The following is a 7,886-nucleotide window of genomic DNA, read 5'->3' on the forward strand; positions in this document are numbered from 1 at the left end:
TGGCATGGAATATCATGTGGGTTCTGCATAAGCATTTGTATTGAACACACGTTGACTAGTCATGTAGGACTTCATTTCTACATTAGTTATGAGGTGTCCTGTAACTGAGGGTGTTAATCTTGACACGAGTGACGGTAGAATCCAATGTCTTTGTATTTGAGGGTTTTATCAATTGAAGGGTCTAGCTTGGAACTAGGTGAATTGGCTCCAAGCAAGTTGAGGCAAAGAGGGGCTTTCTTCTTAATCTAGTATCACTGCAGGACCCAGGTGCAGCTCGTTTTTTAAAGTAATAATACCTCTTTGTTGTTGTCTGCTGATAGTGTTCTTCTGCCAGTGGAATTTCATAATTGTATCTCCTCTGAACCCTCATATGGGCTCTGCGTATGCATTTCTGTTTACATGTTCATGTAGGACGTCATTTCTACAGTAGTCATGAGGGTCCCTGTAACTGAGAGCGTTAAGATACGAGAGACAGTAGAATCCAATGTCTTTGTATTTGAGGGTTTTATCAATTGAAGGTCTAGCTTGGAACTAGGTGAATTGGCTCCAAGCAAGTCAACAGTTGAGGCAAAGGGGCTTCCTTCTTATTCTGGTATCGCTGGAAGACCCAGGTACAGCTTGTTTTTTAAGTAATAATACCTCTTTGTTGTTGTCTGCTAATAGTGTTCTTCTGCCAGTGGAATTTCATAATTGTACGTCATCTCAGAACCCTCACATGGGTTCTGCGTATGCATTCCTGTTTATAGGTTCATCATGTAGGACTTCATTTCTACAGTAGTCATGAGGGTTCCTGTAACTGTGAGAGTGTTAATCCTGGTTCGAGAGACAGTGGAATCCCAATGTCTTTGTATTTGAGGGTTTTATCAATTGAAGGGTCTAGCTTGGAACTAGGTGAATTGGCTCCAAGCAAGTCAACAGTTGAGGCAAAGGGGCTTCCTTCTTATTCTGGTATCACTGGAAGACCCAGGTACAGCTTGTTTTTTAAGTAATGATACCTTTGTTGTTGTCTGCTGATAGTGTTCTTCTGCCAGTGGAATTTCATAATTGTATCTCCTCTCAGAACCCTCATATGGGCTCTGCGTATGCATTTCTGTTTACATGTTCATGTAGGACTTCATTTCTACAGTAGTCATGAGGGTTCCTGTAACTGTGAGAGTGTTAATCCTGGTTCGAGAGACAGTGGAATCCCAATGTCTTTGTATTTGAGGGTTTTATCAATTGAAGGGTCTAGCTTGGAACTAGGTGAATTGGCTCCAAGCAAGTCAACAGTTGAGACAAAGGGGCTTCCTTCTTATTCTGGTATCGCTGGAAGACCCAGGTACAGCTCGTTTTTTAAAGTAATAATACCTCTTTGTTGTTGTCTGCTAATAGTGTTCTTCTGCCAGTGGAATTTCATAATTGTACGTCATCTCAGAACCCTCACATGGGTTCTGCATATGCATTCCTGTTTATAGGTTCATCATGTAGGACTTCATTTCTACAGTAGTCATGAGGGTTCCTGTAACTGTGAGAGTGTTAATCCTGGTTCGAGAGACAGTGGAATCCCAATGTCTTTGTATTTGAGGGTTTTATCAATTGAAGGGTCTAGCTTGGAACTAGGTGAATTGGCTCCAAGCAAGTCAACAGTTGAGGCAAAGGGGCTTCCTTCTTATTCTGGTATCACTGGAAGACCCAGGTACAGCTTGTTTTTTAAGTAATGATACCTTTGTTGTTGTCTGCTGATAGTGTTCTTCTGCCAGTGGAATTTCATAATTGTATCTCCTCTCAGAACCCTCATATGGGCTCTGCGTATGCATTCCTGTTTATAGGTTCATCATGTAGGACTTCATTTCTACAGTAGTCATGAGGGTTCCTGTAACTGTGAGAGTGTTAATCCTGGTTCGAGAGACAGTGGAATCCCAATGTCTTTGTATTTGAGGGTTTTATCAATTGAAGGGTCTAGCTTGGAATTAGGTGAATTGGCTCCAAGCAAGTTGAGGCAAAGAGGGGCTTTCTTCTTAATCTAGTATCACTGCAGGACCCAGGTGCAGCTCGTTTTTTAAAGTAATAATACCTCTTTGTTGTTGTCTGCTGATAGTGTTCTTCTGCCAGTGGAATTTCATAATTGTATCTCCTCTCAGAACCCTCATATGGGCTCTGCGTATGCATTCCTGTTTATAGGTTCATCATGTAGGACTTCATTTCTACAGTAGTCATGAGGGTTCCTGTAACTGTGAGAGTGTTAATCCTGGTTCGAGAGACAGTGGAATCCCAATGTCTTTGTATTTGAGGGTTTTATCAATTGAAGGGTCTAGCTTGGAACTAGGTGAATTGGCTCCAAGCAAGTCAACAGTTGAGGCAAAGGGGCTTCCTTCTTATTCTAGTAACACTGCAGGACCCAGGTGCAGCTCGTTTTTTAAAGTAATAATACCTCTTTGTTGTTGTCTGCTGATAGTGTTCTTCTGCCAGTGGAATTTCATAATTGTATCTCCTCTGAACCCTCATATGGGCTCTGCGTATGCATTTCTGTTTACATGTTCATGTAGGACTTCATTTCTACAGTAGTCATGAGGGTCCCTGTAACTGAGAGCGTTAAGATACGAGAGACAGTAGAATCCAATGTCTTTGTATTTGAGGGTTTTATCAATTGAAGGTCTAGCTTGGAACTAGGTGAATTGGCTCCAAGCAAGTCAACAGTTGAGGCAAAGGGGCTTCCTTCTTATTCTGGTATCGCTGGAAGACCCAGGTACAGCTTGTTTTTTAAGTAATAATACCTCTTTGTTGTTGTCTGCTGATAGTGTTCTTCTGCCAGTGGAATTTCATAATTGTACGTCATCTCAGAACCCTCATATGGGCTCTGCGTATGCATTCCTGTTTATAGGTTCATCATGTAGGACTTCATTTCTACAGTAGTCATGAGGGTTCCTGTAACTGTGAGAGTGTTAATCTTGGTTCGAGAGACAGTGGAATCCCAATGTCTTTGTATTTGAGGGTTTTATCAATTGAAGGGTCTAGCTTGGAACTAGGTGAATTGGCTCCAAGCAAGTCAACAGTTGAGGCAAAGGGGCTTCCTTCTTATTCTGGTATCGCTGGAAGACCCAGGTACAGCTTGTTTTTTAAGTAATGATACCTCTTTGTTGTTGTCTGCTAATAGTGTTCTTCTGCCAGTGGAATTTCATAATTGTACGTCATCTCAGAACCCTCACATGGGTTCTGCGTATGCATTCCTGTTTATAGGTTCATCATGTAGGACTTCATTTCTACAGTAGTCATGAGGGTCCCTGTAACTGTGAGAGTGTTAATCCTGGTTCGAGAGACAGTGGAATCCCAATGTCTTTGTATTTGAGGGTTTTATCAATTGAAGGGTCTAGCTTGGAACTAGGTGAATTGGCTCCAAGCAAGTCAACAGTTGAGGCAAAGGGGCTTCCTTCTTATTCTGGTATCACTGGAAGACCCAGGTACAGCTTGTTTTTTAAGTAATGATACCTTTGTTGTTGTCTGCTGATAGTGTTCTTCTGCCAGTGGAATTTCATAATTGTATCTCCTCTCAGAACCCTCATATGGGCTCTGCGTATGCATTCCTGTTTATAGGTTCATCATGTAGGACTTCATTTCTACAGTAGTCATGAGGGTTCCTGTAACTGTGAGAGTGTTAATCCTGGTTCGAGAGACAGTGGAATCCCAATGTCTTTGTATTTGAGGGTTTTATCAATTGAAGGGTCTAGCTTGGAACTAGGTGAATTGGCTCCAAGCAAGTCAACAGTTGAGGCAAAGGGGCTTCCTTCTTATTCTGGTATCGCTGGAAGACCCAGGTACAGCTCGTTTTTTAAAGTAATAATACCTCTTTGTTGTTGTCTGCTAATAGTGTTCTTCTGCCAGTGGAATTTCATAATTGTACGTCATCTCAGAACCCTCACATGGGTTCTGCATATGCATTCCTGTTTATAGGTTCATCATGTAGGACTTCATTTCTACAGTAGTCATGAGGGTTCCTGTAACTGTGAGAGTGTTAATCCTGGTTCGAGAGACAGTGGAATCCCAATGTCTTTGTATTTGAGGGTTTTATCAATTGAAGGGTCTAGCTTGGAACTAGGTGAATTGTCTCCAAGCAAGTCAACAGTTGAGGCAAAGGGGCTTCCTTCTTATTCTGGTATCACTGGAAGACCCAGGTACAGCTTGTTTTTTAAGTAATGATACCTTTGTTGTTGTCTGCTGATAGTGTTCTTCTGCCAGTGGAATTTCATAATTGTATCTCCTCTCAGAACCCTCATATGGGCTCTGCGTATGCATTCCTGTTTATAGGTTCATCATGTAGGACTTCATTTCTACAGTAGTCATGAGGGTTCCTGTAACTGTGAGAGTGTTAATCCTGGTTCGAGAGACAGTGGAATCCCAATGTCTTTGTATTTGAGGGTTTTATCAATTGAAGGGTCTAGCTTGGAATTAGGTGAATTGGCTCCAAGCAAGTTGAGGCAAAGAGGGGCTTTCTTCTTAATCTAGTATCACTGCAGGACCCAGGTGCAGCTCGTTTTTTAAAGTAATAATACCTCTTTGTTGTTGTCTGCTGATAGTGTTCTTCTGCCAGTGGAATTTCATAATTGTATCTCCTCTCAGAACCCTCATATGGGCTCTGCGTATGCATTCCTGTTTATAGGTTCATCATGTAGGACTTCATTTCTACAGTAGTCATGAGGGTTCCTGTAACTGTGAGAGTGTTAATCCTGGTTCGAGAGACAGTGGAATCCCAATGTCTTTGTATTTGAGGGTTTTATCAATTGAAGGGTCTAGCTTGGAACTAGGTGAATTGGCTCCAAGCAAGTCAACAGTTGAGGCAAAGGGGCTTCCTTCTTATTCTAGTAACACTGCAGGACCCAGGTGCAGCTCGTTTTTTAAAGTAATAATACCTCTTTGTTGTTGTCTGCTGATAGTGTTCTTCTGCCAGTGGAATTTCATAATTGTATCTCCTCTGAACCCTCATATGGGCTCTGCGTATGCATTTCTGTTTACATGTTCATGTAGGACTTCATTTCTACAGTAGTCATGAGGGTCCCTGTAACTGAGAGCGTTAAGATACGAGAGACAGTAGAATCCAATGTCTTTGTATTTGAGGGTTTTATCAATTGAAGGTCTAGCTTGGAACTAGGTGAATTGGCTCCAAGCAAGTCAACAGTTGAGGCAAAGGGGCTTCCTTCTTATTCTGGTATCGCTGGAAGACCCAGGTACAGCTTGTTTTTTAAGTAATAATACCTCTTTGTTGTTGTCTGCTGATAGTGTTCTTCTGCCAGTGGAATTTCATAATTGTACGTCATCTCAGAACCCTCATATGGGCTCTGCGTATGCATTCCTGTTTATAGGTTCATCATGTAGGACTTCATTTCTACAGTAGTCATGAGGGTTCCTGTAACTGTGAGAGTGTTAATCTTGGTTCGAGAGACAGTGGAATCCCAATGTCTTTGTATTTGAGGGTTTTATCAATTGAAGGGTCTAGCTTGGAACTAGGTGAATTGGCTCCAAGCAAGTCAACAGTTGAGGCAAAGGGGCTTCCTTCTTATTCTGGTATCGCTGGAAGACCCAGGTACAGCTTGTTTTTTAAGTAATGATACCTCTTTGTTGTTGTCTGCTAATAGTGTTCTTCTGCCAGTGGAATTTCATAATTGTACGTCATCTCAGAACCCTCACATGGGTTCTGCGTATGCATTCCTGTTTATAGGTTCATCATGTAGGACTTCATTTCTACAGTAGTCATGAGGGTCCCTGTAACTGTGAGAGTGTTAATCCTGGTTCGAGAGACAGTGGAATCCCAATGTCTTTGTATTTGAGGGTTTTATCAATTGAAGGGTCTAGCTTGGAACTAGGTGAATTGGCTCCAAGCAAGTCAACAGTTGAGGCAAAGGGGCTTCCTTCTTATTCTGGTATCACTGGAAGACCCAGGTACAGCTTGTTTTTTAAGTAATGATACCTTTGTTGTTGTCTGCTGATAGTGTTCTTCTGCCAGTGGAATTTCATAATTGTATCTCCTCTCAGAACCCTCATATGGGCTCTGCGTATGCATTCCTGTTTATAGGTTCATCATGTAGGACTTCATTTCTACAGTAGTCATGAGGGTTCCTGTAACTGTGAGAGTGTTAATCCTGGTTCGAGAGACAGTGGAATCCCAATGTCTTTGTATTTGAGGGTTTTATCAATTGAAGGGTCTAGCTTGGAACTAGGTGAATTGGCTCCAAGCAAGTCAACAGTTGAGGCAAAGGGGCTTCCTTCTTATTCTGGTATCGCTGGAAGACCCAGGTACAGCTCGTTTTTTAAAGTAATAATACCTCTTTGTTGTTGTCTGCTAATAGTGTTCTTCTGCCAGTGGAATTTCATAATTGTACGTCATCTCAGAACCCTCACATGGGTTCTGCATATGCATTCCTGTTTATAGGTTCATCATGTAGGACTTCATTTCTACAGTAGTCATGAGGGTTCCTGTAACTGTGAGAGTGTTAATCCTGGTTCGAGAGACAGTGGAATCCCAATGTCTTTGTATTTGAGGGTTTTATCAATTGAAGGGTCTAGCTTGGAACTAGGTGAATTGTCTCCAAGCAAGTCAACAGTTGAGGCAAAGGGGCTTCCTTCTTATTCTGGTATCACTGGAAGACCCAGGTACAGCTTGTTTTTTAAGTAATGATACCTTTGTTGTTGTCTGCTGATAGTGTTCTTCTGCCAGTGGAATTTCATAATTGTATCTCCTCTCAGAACCCTCATATGGGCTCTGCGTATGCATTCCTGTTTATAGGTTCATCATGTAGGACTTCATTTCTACAGTAGTCATGAGGGTTCCTGTAACTGTGAGAGTGTTAATCCTGGTTCGAGAGACAGTGGAATCCCAATGTCTTTGTATTTGAGGGTTTTATCAATTGAAGGGTCTAGCTTGGAATTAGGTGAATTGGCTCCAAGCAAGTTGAGGCAAAGAGGGGCTTTCTTCTTAATCTAGTATCACTGCAGGACCCAGGTGCAGCTCGTTTTTTAAAGTAATAATACCTCTTTGTTGTTGTCTGCTGATAGTGTTCTTCTGCCAGTGGAATTTCATAATTGTATCTCCTCTCAGAACCCTCATATGGGCTCTGCGTATGCATTCCTGTTTATAGGTTCATCATGTAGGACTTCATTTCTACAGTAGTCATGAGGGTTCCTGTAACTGTGAGAGTGTTAATCCTGGTTCGAGAGACAGTGGAATCCCAATGTCTTTGTATTTGAGGGTTTTATCAATTGAAGGGTCTAGCTTGGAACTAGGTGAATTGGCTCCAAGCAAGTCAACAGTTGAGGCAAAGGGGCTTCCTTCTTATTCTAGTAACACTGCAGGACCCAGGTGCAGCTCGTTTTTTAAAGTAATAATACCTCTTTGTTGTTGTCTGCTGATAGTGTTCTTCTGCCAGTGGAATTTCATAATTGTATCTCCTCTGAACCCTCATATGGGCTCTGCGTATGCATTTCTGTTTACATGTTCATGTAGGACTTCATTTCTACAGTAGTCATGAGGGTCCCTGTAACTGAGAGCGTTAAGATACGAGAGACAGTAGAATCCAATGTCTTTGTATTTGAGGGTTTTATCAATTGAAGGTCTAGCTTGGAACTAGGTGAATTGGCTCCAAGCAAGTCAACAGTTGAGGCAAAGGGGCTTCCTTCTTATTCTGGTATCGCTGGAAGACCCAGGTACAGCTTGTTTTTTAAGTAATAATACCTCTTTGTTGTTGTCTGCTGATAGTGTTCTTCTGCCAGTGGAATTTCATAATTGTACGTCATCTCAGAACCCTCATATGGGCTCTGCGTATGCATTCCTGTTTATAGGTTCATCATGTAGGACTTCATTTCTACAGTAGTCATGAGGGTTCCTGTAACTGTGAGAGTGTTAATCTTGGTTCGAGAGA

The sequence above is a fragment of the Notamacropus eugenii genome, chromosome 6 (genome assembly GCF_028372415.1).
Source record: "Notamacropus eugenii isolate mMacEug1 chromosome 6, mMacEug1.pri_v2, whole genome shotgun sequence".
In the NCBI taxonomy this organism is placed as follows: domain Eukaryota; kingdom Metazoa; phylum Chordata; class Mammalia; order Diprotodontia; family Macropodidae; genus Notamacropus; species Notamacropus eugenii.